At 30.1% G+C, this 13344-nt stretch overlaps 1 protein-coding gene and 1 long non-coding RNA gene across 12 annotated transcripts in view; both read right to left on the minus strand.

The window, feature by feature from the left end:
- LOC105422411 (lachesin) overlaps positions 1 to 13344 on the minus strand; it is a 707047-nt gene that overhangs the window by 234411 nt on the left and 459292 nt on the right. The window lies entirely within an intron of this gene.
- Positions 7900 to 8831, minus strand: LOC105422232 (uncharacterized). Its single transcript, XR_967232.3, has 2 exons — positions 8755 to 8831; positions 7900 to 8072 (listed from the first exon to the last, which is right to left on the minus strand). It is a non-coding gene; the product is annotated as an uncharacterized LOC105422232 (long non-coding RNA).

Genomic DNA, 13344 nt, shown 5'->3' on the forward strand with positions numbered 1-13344 from the left:
GACCTCGCAGCCGCATCCGCCCGTGCCCTAGCAGCCTGCTGGCTGCCATCACCGCGGGGAGGCCTACCCCCACCGCCAGGACCAGCACAGAGCAGACATCCCGGCTGGGAGGACGACGAGACAGCCAGACACCGACGCATCCCGGAACACCGGCGACACCGCGCCGACCAGAGCCCGCGCCGCCAGCGCGGAGGAGCGACCATCGCCCCACGGCCTCGGAGCGAGAACGATTAGTCGAGTTATTTGGCGCCCTCTCGACTTCTTCCTCATCAGCGGATAGCCACACGTCCGGCCCAACATCACGGACGCCACCGCGTCCGAGCGCAGCAGCTCCGCGGACTTGCCCGCCTACGCCGGGTCGCAACATCTACTTTCCGGCCCGCAGGGACGCACGCAGCGAACCAACTACCCCGCAACGGGCGAGGTTCTCGCCCCAGATCGCGGCACATCGCTGCCCGTCTGTCCCGGGCTTCACCGGACTACGACCGGAGCCCACTAGCAGCCCGTGGCGCCTCATACCCCTGGACCTGGGGAGCATCACGCGGGGAACGCCCCGCCGAGACCACCGGCAGCCTTCGTTCCACGCCGCCTCTCAAACCGAGGTCTCGCTATCCGTCGAAGTCGCACTAACGACCTGAGCCAGGACGACTCGCCACGGCGGAGCTGGTGCCCGCGAAAGACGCGCACAACGGTACCGGGAGGAACCTCGCGACCCGGTCACCGCCGGAGGTACTGCATACACGCGGGGGACACAGACCCCCACGCCGCGCTCCTGATGTACACGACGTCTTGCATTAAAAACATATAAAATGTACTTGTGAGAATCGCCTATTTCTGGGAACCAGCACGACAAACCTTCCTTTCCCTGTCGCCCATTCCGCTTTGCACACCCGAGAAGCAGACAGCGGACTGGTTGCGCCGGAGACTCATCAGATGCACAATGTTTTCATTGGTGGACATACGAACCACCACATTGGTGTACAACAATAACACCATAACTTTAATCAATTATTTTTGCCTTTTTTTCCTCATTTCACAATTTACCTTTTAGCATATTGAAAATAAATGAAGTTAACCTAATAATTTTATTTTATACAATTTATTATATAAAAATATAATGAACTTAATGTATGAATACTGTACATAGTATTTAAAGAACTAGAAATGAAAAAAAAGAAATCTGGAATTATGATAATTTCTCAAATTTATAATAACATATAAAATATTTCCATAATAATTAAAACAATGTCCAACAATTAAAAATATTGATATAGATAATAATTAAAATCATAGAAATTTTGCATGTAACTATTTCGGTCAGTAACAATGAAAGATTCAGTCGATAACAACTGAAAACAGAAAAATTTTTAGTGTAACTATGAAAATTTCACTTAATTAAAACAACACTTAGTGTATTTATTTATAGTGCATGTTGCCGCGTAATGATATGATAATTACTGTACATTTAAAATTATATTAAAAACAAATTTCAAATAAACAATAAGATAAAAAATATAGTGGATATTCCTATAAAGATCTCAAACCATAATCATTAGAGTAGGACATTATAATATTATATATCAAAAAATAACAATGCGAGGATAACGTAATATCTTTAATGATAAAACGAACAGTTTGTTGAGAGTCAAGATTCGGAAGCTCTTTATTTAATGCGAAGCATTCTTACATATATAAAATTATTCAAAACATTTATTGTAATTATTAAGCGCTTTGTATAAAGTAATATGTACACAATTAGTAGGTAAATATCATGAGTATAAACATAATGTATACGACTGATTCTCACGTACGAGATGTATGATCGTCTCGAAAGCGTTAAGAAAGGCATGAGGACCGGCAGCAGTCTGCCCGGAGACGTGATACGAATAACACAAAATTGTAAAAGCAGTTTTTAAGGCTTATATGCAGTTGGGTATAGGTAAAAAAAATCGATTTTTGAAAATATTTATTTTCTACAACGCAAAACATGGCATTTCCTCGGCAAGCAGGATCTTGGTTGCTAAAGTCTTTTTAATATAAATAAATTCAATTAATTATATTACCAACTACGTGCCGCTTCGGTTTAGCAGATTTTCAACGTAGTGGTTCCATAATAATTCGATGATCAATATTATTGATATTGATTAAAATCCCTTTTAGTACTCCCTCCCCCCTCATCAGAAATATATATTGCGAAAAATATCACCTCAGCCAGGGATCGAACTTGGATCGCCTGCTTTCCGAGCAGGCATCTTATCCACTAGACCACTGAGGCTATGGTAATATTTATCGCAATATTCAGATAAGTCAAACGTCTTTTTCAGCCGATGTGTGAGTAAACAATAGATATAGGCCGAGTATGTTACTAACAAACTACAACGCGAAACATGGCATTTCCTCGGCAAGCAGGAGCTTGGTTGCTAAAGTCATTTTAATATGAAATAAATTCAATTAATTATACTATTATACTAACTACGTGCCGCTTTGGTTTAGCAGACTTGGCCTACATTTATTGTTTATATTTATTTTTGTAAACTATAACATCTAAATAAAAGAATTATTATATAAAGAATATTTTCTGAAAGTTTGAAGTGATTTGAATTAAAATTATCGGAGATATACGAGTTTGAAGGATACGTTGCACAAAGTACTTAATTGCGATAAATATCATCACATGCCTAGTCGAAAGAATAAGATGCCTGCCCAGTAAGCAGGAGTCCAGGTTCGATTCCTGGCTGAGGTGGTATTTTTCGCAAAAATAATTACGGATTTTTACGACTGATTCGTGGTCGGGCCTCGTCGTGGGCACACGCTCTTTCTTCTTATCTTCTTTTTATAAAACTAAAATCACTAAATATAATTATTAAGATAATAATTATAATATATATATAAATAAAATGAATATTTAGCGCAGGTAGCGCACCGATACTATATTGCCGAGGCAAGGCAGTCTCTTCTGTGTAAAACTGGAATAAAAACTGTGTAAAACTGGAATAAATTGATATTTTGTAAATTGATATTTTGAAGACAGCTTTTGCAGCAGAAAATTTACTTTATGGGCCTGGAATAGATGATTTTGTAAGTCAAAGAATAGTAATTTTATTTACGTGAGAACTTAATCTGAAACTTCAATTGCGTTTTTCTCAAAATCAAATTTTTTTCAAACATACGAATCGGTGAGCAAGATATCTCGAGAACCGCTGCATCAATCGGGCTACAATTTTGCAGGCTTCTTTTATACATCAAATATTTGTCCTTGAACAATTAATTTTTTTTCTAAGGAAATTTTCTAAAAAAATTTTTGTTTTTAATTAAAAAACAAAAAATTTATTCATATAAAAGTCGTATTTTTTTATTTAACAGTTATCATTTTGTTCAAAATAAAATATTAAAAAAAATCAATTGTTCAAAGACAAGATTAAAGCATATACTAACGAAATCTTTTTGAATTTCTGGTTTCATATGATCCAGTTTCGAGAAATTGTGCTCATTGCAAAGCATTTTCAAAAAAACACGCAAGAGTGCCTGTGTTTTTCAATATTATATCTTAAAAAAATTTGTGTAAGTTGTAAAATGTATGTACTTTTAAATATTATATTACTTGCAAAAAAATCTTTGAGTGTTTCTAAAAAAAATTCCTCCAAAAAATTTCGTTTTTTTTAGATTATGCAACTGCATATAATCTCTTAAAAACAAGAAAAAAAGTTAATTTGTTGAAAATCACCGGAAGATATATACATTCTTATATATATATGAAGCAAAAAGTTCCGTGATTGTCAGCATTTTATATTAAAATATAACAGACAGCTAAAATATAACAAGAATAATCTGTTAAATATTTGACTACAAAAAAGATTAATTTATTAAAAGCCCTCGAAAATTCCGTTTCGAATAAAATAAAATTAAAGAACATAACTTTTTTGTCTTATATATTTAACACGTAAGAACTTTGCGTTGAATATTTTCCTCGTAGTGATATTTTTTAATACATTATACACGTTTAAGATATTCATAGAAATTTTGATTATATCATTAAGTTATTTTCATATTTATTTAAAATTTGTCTTTTTATCATTTTAGATGTACGTAAAGGAAATTCAAAAAAATTTAATGTAACGACTGAGGAACTCAGAATCCTTTGTTTATGAATCATGACATTCAGTCTGCACGATCACAATAGCTTCGCTATTATAACAATCTTCGAATCCCATCAAGTACTTAATTTTTACTTGATTTTTATGTTCCCACATATATGGATGTCCCAGATCAATGGTGACTATTTTCATATGTAGATAGAGCGGGCTAAACTGAGTCGAAAAGTCTTTCATTTTGCAATAGAATTATTAATTCTTAAAAATCGCCATATTAGCCCGGCTCACCGGCAAATGCAAGCGCGCGGTAGGATACTCCCGTCCGGCGATCATCGTTGCTAGGCGCGAGGAATTATTTTCTTCAAGCGGCAATAGCTACACACGAGCCGCCATGCGCTTAACCTATTTAGACGGGAAAGATGTCTTTGAAATGTTGCAAGTTTATCTTGATAATGATTTATGGGTATTCGACGTAACTGATGCCGAATTTTAAGCGGCAATAAGTGCTAATATTGTGAAATGTTATATAAAGGAGATTTTATAGATATACAGGGTGTCTCAAAACTCCCATATTTAAAGTACATTACGTAATTCTTTATGCTAAAAGAAACAACTTTTTCCTTTAGCAAAATTGCGTGCGACAAGTAATTTTTGCAGTGGAGATCATATTAAAATTTAATTATTTATATTAATTATTTACATAATTAATTGTAAATAATTGTTTTAAAAATATGTCAAAGATAATATAAAAATATTTTAAATATTTTGAAATAACCATATTTAAAATATTATACATATTGCATATATGCTCTGCAAAAAATTTTCCTTTATAAAAAACAATTTGATTAAATTATTTATAATTGTTAAAAAGTTCAAAAGTTCAATTTCTCGTTATTAAGCGTTACATATTCCGTAAAGAAAACATTTTATTGATTACACGGTTAAAATAATAAAGTAGAAAATACAATTCGTAAGCATTTATGAAGTATGATGTACTGAGATATTCGTAATTTTAATAATAATAGTTGTAGCTCTGAAAAGGGTTGAATTAAAAGTTTAAATTTATAAAAGATGTTCGAAGTGCAATCTTCTTATTTGTATGCAGATTCTGTGAATAAAACTATCTTGCATAAGCTGGAGCATTTTCGGCATGACTCGATATTTAATGGGTGAGAATAGGAAGATTGGATTATAACTTGGCGCCATTGATATCAAATTTTTTATACAAATGATATCATTTGAATTGAATTGGCAATATGAAAAATAGCAAATTTTTTTGTTTTTTAATTAAAACTAGTACCATTTGAGTTAGAATAGGCAGGCTCTTCAATGAATACAAAGATCACAAAGATACTAGCATTTAGAATTTATTTTTCAGTTTGAGCAACTAAAATTGCAACTAAAATTGCAATTAGATATGGCAATTTCGTAACATAATTTTTTTTTAAAGAATTAAAACTACTACCACATGGGTTGGAGTAAAAAGAAAATAAAAGATATTGTCAATTAGACTCTATTTTTTAACTTGGTTAACAACAGTTTCTTTTTTTTTTCAAGCATCCACTATACTCGACACTCTTTTTTTATCTTTTTTTAAAAAGATAATTTTATAGTGATATCAGACATTTTGAAGTATTAACTATCTTTCCATATTCGAAAAGCGTGTCTCGACATTTTAATACTTGAGATTTTCTTTTCTATAATACGCACAACAAGAGTATAAAATAGGATAAAGAACGAAAAAACGAGCGAGATAGCATATTTGGTCTTTTTCCACGTGTCCGATTGGCGGTCAATGATATCGTTGATAATTAGTCAATTCGTTTCGGAGTGTGATGTTTATGCGTTATAAATATTGAATTAATTATACGACTATAAAAACAGTTACAGAGAATCGAAAGGCAAGTTGAAATATTTATGTAAAATGATAATGTTAATATTCTTTGCCATTCAATTAATGTTTATAAATTTTTATAAAACCGTGAAATAAAAAGTATTAAAATTAGTTAATTAGTTGAAAAAAATCTGAAGTCAAATTGAAATGTTCATGTAATAAAATGTTAACGTTTATATATTTTTACACTCATATATGTTACAGTAAAATATAATATATGTATTCTTCTTAACCTTGTCCTTTGCCGTTCAATTAATCCTAATTAATTAATTTTAGCATTTTTTTCCCATTACAGTTAGATAAAGCTAGTTGTTTTATATTATACCAATATATGAATATGTATGATCTAAATTAAAGTGTTCATATAATAAAATGATAATTTATACATATTTCTATATTCATCTAAAACTATATTTTAACTTCACTCTTAATTTATAAGATTTCATTCACCCATATCAGGTCCTTTTAGAGTATCGTTTATGTCTTTTAAACATTACTAATAAACATGTTTTCTTGAACACACATATTAGATCCTCTATTTAACATCTCTTTTGAACATTAATACTTTTTATGTAACTTTTAAACCTGCAATAGGAAGAAACATTACAATAAATAAATATCTTTTTTTCATAAAAATTATAAAATTTATCAATTCATTACACAATTACACAATTAAAATGATAATGTTAATATTAACATTTCAACTTGCTTCCTATTCTTTTGAACTTTATTCTTTGTCGTTCAATTAATAATTAATTAATTTTAGGATTTTTTCCCAATCAGAGTTAGACAAAACTAGTTATTTTGTATTGTATAGATATGTATATGATATTAATAGACAAGCTAGTTATTTTATATTATATAAATATGTATAGAAATATGAATCTAGATAACATCAAATTGAAATGTTCATATAATAAAATAGTAACATTTATATTTTTATCATCTAAAACCATATTTTAATGTCGCCCTTAATTTAAAAGATTTCATTCACCCATACATATCAGGCCCTTTTTAGAGTATCATTTCTTTTAAAATATTGTCTCTTTTAAACATCGTTTTCTTGTACACACATACTAGATCCTTTTAGGGTATTATTTGACATCTCTTTTGAACATTGATAATTTTTTTATTTCACTATTTTTATGTAAATATTTATGTAAATATTTATGTAAACAATTTTATGTAAATTTTGTGTAAATAATTACATGAAAGTTATCAATCAATGTTCAAAAGCGAAATAAATGATATATCCTCAATGGAATTAATATGTGTATAAATGAAATGGTTTTAAATCAGTATAAAAATATATAAGTGTTATCATTTTATTACATGATTTCAATTCGACTTCAGATTCTTTTCAACTAATTAACTAATTTTAGTATTTTTTAATGATTTGTATAAAAATATGCAAACAGATAAAACTCCAAGAATATCTTTTTATTACTTCAGGTTTATATTATCTAGGTTCATACTCAAATACATATTCATATAATATAAAACAACTAGCTCTATCCAACTGTGGTGGGGAAATCTACATAACATCAAATTTAAATGTTCATATAATAAAATGGGAACATTTACATATATTTTTATACTCATCTAAAGCCATATTTTAATGTCACTCTTAATTTAAAAGATTTCATTCACCCATACATACATACAGGTCCTTTTAAAATCGTTTATGTCTCTTTTAAACATTGTTTTCTTGTACACACATACTAGATCCTTTTAGGGTATTATTTGACATCTTTTTTGAACATTAATAATTTTTATGTAATTTTTATTTAAACTTGCAAGAAGAAGAAACGTTAAAATAAATAAACTTTTTTTATAAACAAAATAAAAGAATTACAAAATTTATCAATTAATTACACAACTACACAAACAGTTACAAAGAATCGAAAGTCAATATTTTAACGCCCTTAATTTAGAAGATTTTATTCATCCATATATATCATGTTCTTTTAGAATATTGTTGATGTCTCTTTTAAACATTATTTTCTTGTATACACATATTAGATCTTTTTACAGTATTTAACATCTCTTTTGAACATTGATAATTGTTATATAATTTTTATTTAAACCTGCAAGAGGAAAAAAACGTTACAATGGATAAATATCTTTTTTTTATAAAAAGAAATAAAATAATTACACAACTTACAGAAACAATTAGAAAGAATCGAAATCCAAATCGAATCCAAATTGAAACATTTATGTAAAATCGTTTTTCTGAACATTATTCTTTGTCGTTCAATTAATAATTAAATAATTTTAGCATTTTTTCTCAACCATACTTAGATAAAATTAATTATTTTATATTATATAGATATGTATATGAATAAATATGTCTCGATAACATCAACTTGAAATGTTCATATAATAAAATGATAACATTTATATATATTTTTATACTATCTAAAGTCATATTTTAATTTCACCGTTAATTTAGAAAATTTCATTCAACCATACATAGATTGTCCTTTTAGGATATCGTTTGTTAAACATTAATAATAATGTAACTTTTATATATTTTAACTTGCAAGAAGAAGAAACATTAAAATAAATAAATATCTTATTTTCATAAAAAGAAATAAAAGAATTATAAAATTTTTTCAACTTGGATTCCTAGTCTTCTAAACATTAATCTTTGCTATTAAATTAATGTTTATAAATTTTATAAAAATCGTGATTAGTTAAAAAAGAATCTGAAATTGAATTGAAATGTTCATGTAAAAATAAAATAATAAAATGAAAAATAGAACTTACCTGCAAAATATAGTAGACACAAACATGAGTTACACTCCGAAACAAATTATCATAAACTGTCAAACTCGCCGCGAACGTCAACATCGTTGGCCATCACTCGGACGTGCAGAAAAAGAGTAATCATACTATGCAATAGTAGTAAGCAATTTATTAATACTGCCAATGTTTCTTTTCCAATGCACACGTATTTATTATTGATATATTGATACCCAAGAGGTTTACAAAACACACCATGTTTACATCAATCAATCAATCTTATCATTACCCAACGGATAAATCAGGCCAATAAGTCAGAGTCACCACAGAGGTCTAGGACCTTGCGAACATTGATTCGTTAGATCTACAGTAACCCTGACTTATCAGTCTGATAATCCGCTGGGTCGATAAGATTAATAATGACATCTCGTGACAAACGTTGCAGCCGTACAAAGGCGATGATGACGTTTCTTAAAGTAAAAATTTTCAAGTCGGACTTTGTGATATCTCTGCTTGTAGGGTACATAACAGAAAAATAAAAATACTTTTATTATGCAAGTCGGACTCAAACTATCGGATCAAGCTTACTTAGAACTTGATCAGTTTAGCCGTTATTGAGATTCGATAATTTCGGATGTTCGCATCTCGTCGACTCGCGTAAAGTCACACGGTAGTTCTCGATTGACTTGACACCCGAGACACTACCGTGTCTTCTGATGGCAAATCTTTCAAAATAAAAAATAATTATAAAAAAATAATTAAAAAATAAATTAAACGAAAAAAAAGAAATTAACGAATAAATAAAATTAACAAAAAATTTAACGAAATCTAAATAATTCGTTAAATTCACTATTTTTTTTATTGTTATATGCAATTGCGCAATAATTAAAATAATAGAATGCTCAGATCATACACCATATTATTTACATTTATTTTTATTTCGAGATAATGCTACGAAATCAGACAATTTTTTTATGAAATCGTTAAAGGATGAAAACAATACTTATTTGTTAACTTTTATCATATTTTAAATAATATAATACATGAAGTCGTCAAAGATTAGATACCAGGCCGCACGGCCGCTCGGTCTAAAGAACGCGCGCCGGCCGTGACCGCTACGCACATATACGCGCTCATTCGTTTAATTTAATTTATTGTAAAAACTACTCGTCGCACGCAATTTTGCTAAAGGAAAAAGTTGTTTCTTTTAGCATAAAAAATCACGTAGTGTATTCCAAATGCGGGAGTTTTGGGACACCCTGTATATATGAATTCCAATAGAAATTGTTTTTTGGAATAACACTCACTCTTCGTAAAATGTCTTAAATAATTAAAGTCTTACTTTATTCTGATGAGAACATTCTCAAGTTTTTGGTGACTTGAGAAAGTGAGAGGCGAAGTATGACGATGATCAATAAAGAAATACAAAATGATCAACCAGAAAAACTTGCAGAGCGACACCTACAGCAAGCGAAGCTGGGAAAAAACTTTTTGTTTGGCCAGATCAAGCAATTCTTTTGTTTCTGAAGATCTATCGAAATAAAGAACCTGATTTTGTCGTCTGAAATGTAATAATAATATGGATGCAATAAAATTGGATGCAAATTGTCACTAAAATGAAAAAGGCAAACTACAATGTCACTGCTGCTCAGTGTCAAAATAAAATGTCTGAGCTAAAAAGAACGTAAGAATAAAAATATAAGTGACAGCAACAAAAAATTCAGGTAATCATTCAAGTTCTTAGGTTTTTTATGTGTTATGGATTCAATATTTGGAGAAAAGGTAGTACCTGCAATCAATAGCCAGCAGTGATAATCTATCTCAGACTCATCTTCCTTATCACAGAATAATAGCGAATAAATCAAAATCAAAGAAAAAAATGAAATCAATTTTAGAATCGTTCATCACAGATATTAAAAAAAAAATAAACAGGAGGAGAAGGAAAATAGAGAAAAACGGAGAGTTAAAAAAAATAGTAGAAAAGAAAAATAAATGGAAACAGCAATGTGAAATACACAATGAAATACACAAAAACATTGTTAAAAGTTTATTTAAATAGACTTTTAAGGTTGTTTCTTTATTTCAAAGTTTTGATTACTAGTTTTATATAGTTTTAGTTTTATTAGTTTTTAGTTTTTTAGTTTTCAGTTTTATTAGTTTTAATAGAAAGTTTAATGATAATCTCTCAGCAATATTGCATCCTTCTATAATAATTATCTTAAGATACCTTATCTTAAGAAGAGATACAAATTTTTCTGGATCTGTTTATTGATATTCTCTTATTTTCAATAGTTGTGATACAAGTTGATCGTATAGAGTTGACAATCATATAAGATTGTTATTTATACAGACTGCATTACCCTAATCAAGATATAACATTTTATTTAATTTTTTATATGTGCATATCTGAGGTAAGTTTAAAACCTAGATTATGGAAGATTAAAATTAAGGATTGAAGATTAAAAATTAACCAAACAGACGAAAGAAATTTTTATTTCTATTTGATCTATTTTCAATCTTTAATCTCAATTTTTATTACATAGTAATTTAATACAAAGATTAGTCACGGACTTAACTCTATTTTCTACATATTTTATGAAACGATATTTTATGAAACTGCATCACTTATGTTGTTCTGTTCCTATATTTTATGTAGCTTTCTTTGATTGCCTATTTAGTTATATTAATATATAAATAAATAAGTGTGAATTAGACTGATATGATTTTTTTTTTATATTTTATCATTGTATTAGCAAAAAATTAAAAAATATTATTTTTGCAATCTATTGCAACATTTGTTTTTTAATATAATAATAAGAATTTTTTTATAGTATCGCTGTAAAATTTCAAAAAAAAAATGCAATTTGCTTTTAATGATTATAATTTAATCAATCAATCTTTTTCTCCCTTAAAGATTTTTCTGAAATTTTTAATAATATACGTTATATCTAGGCTTATATATATATATATATATATATATATATACAGGGTGTCCCAAAGCACTCGCACCATCGTTCGTGAGAAGATAGAAGAGAGCGAGATAAATCAAAATGTTTTATATCATTTGGTGATATTCGCAATAATTTTCGTGTTATTTAATATTAAAGAATGTATAAATAAGAGCGCGCGGGGAGAAAACGCTCGCCCGCCTGATCTGTAAGACGGATAGGAAGCGTAAGCGGCGGCTACTATTCTCGCCCAGAGCTGCTAGAAATGGCATCTTGTATCATAGCAGTATCGATGATGGAGCAGTAGTGGGGAGAACGCGAAACACGCACACAGAACACGAACCACATTCGCGCTCATGTGCTCATGTGCTCACTCGACGTTTCAACTACCTTCGGACGTAGAAGAGAATAGGAATACTATTCTACTCTCTCATGCTTGAAGCGTTGCGCGAGGAGAATAGAGATACTATCGTACTCTCTCGCGCTCGAAGCGCTGTGAGAAGAAGATACTTCTCTTTTGCCTCTCTTGCGCCGTACGATTTCGAGCATTTCCAATGTTTCTCGGTTATCGCTCGTTATACTTGCATACATATAGCATATCCATTAGGAAAAAAAGCGATATCAATATATGAATGAATTGCAGAATTGATAGTATGAGCAGAATTAATAAAACGAAAATGAATTTATTTTAATAAATATTATATGTTGTACGTGATATCATATAATAATTTCTTAACTGTCACTCTTCTCCTTAATGATTATTCTATTTAGTTTGATTTTTCATTTATGGTCTACATTGCAAATGTTTATTATTATATTTTTCAGTTATTTTAATTTATCATTATTAATATTTCTATTCTATGCATTCATAAATTAACGTATAATCAGCAGTATTAGAAAATGAATATTAATATTATTTTCACAAAGAACATTATTTTTCATGAACATTATTTTGACAAAAATTTGTTCAAACTTTACATTAATTCTTCTATTCCTCGTAGCAAAGAATTATAAATTTTAATACAAATAAAGAAAAAACGCCAAAACAGTTACCAGCTAAGTTACTCCTTTTCGCGCGCAGGTTTAATTTTTTATTGTAAATTCATAAATGTATCAATGTTACGTGCTGATTATTTGTCGGATTTTATTATTTATTTTATCGTATCAGGAGTTTTAAGGAGTTTTAACTTATTTTATTTCTTAACTTATTTTATATAATATTATTTATTTTAATACATTATGTATCGAGTTAGCCAAATAGCATTCCGGAAAGAAGCCAAGTTACATCTCTTCTTATAAAGGATAGAATTTTTGAAACCGTTTTTACGAATGCGACGTAGCGTTTGTGCGATGTCGCTGTATTCTATCTCACTCTATATTCTATCTCACTAGCAAAACGCAAAAAACATAAATGTTTTTCATTAATCTTCATGTTCATGATAGATTCTCTTCTTGTCCTCAAAGCTGATTTAAGCAAATACCATTAATAGTACTTGAAGGAAATGAATTTCGTTTCTTTGTTTTTATATTTGTTAAAAATGAAAAAATTCTTTCAGAATCAGCATGAATTTGGAAGAGATCTAATGGCATTCGAAAACAATATTAAGTTGGGATATTATAACCAAATTGGTCTGACATTGCAAAATTTGCTTCCACATTTCATCAA

The sequence above is a fragment of the Pogonomyrmex barbatus genome, unplaced genomic scaffold, assembly GCF_055798465.1.
Source record: "Pogonomyrmex barbatus isolate J1 unplaced genomic scaffold, ASM5579846v1 scaffold5, whole genome shotgun sequence".
NCBI classification, from domain to species: domain Eukaryota; kingdom Metazoa; phylum Arthropoda; class Insecta; order Hymenoptera; family Formicidae; genus Pogonomyrmex; species Pogonomyrmex barbatus.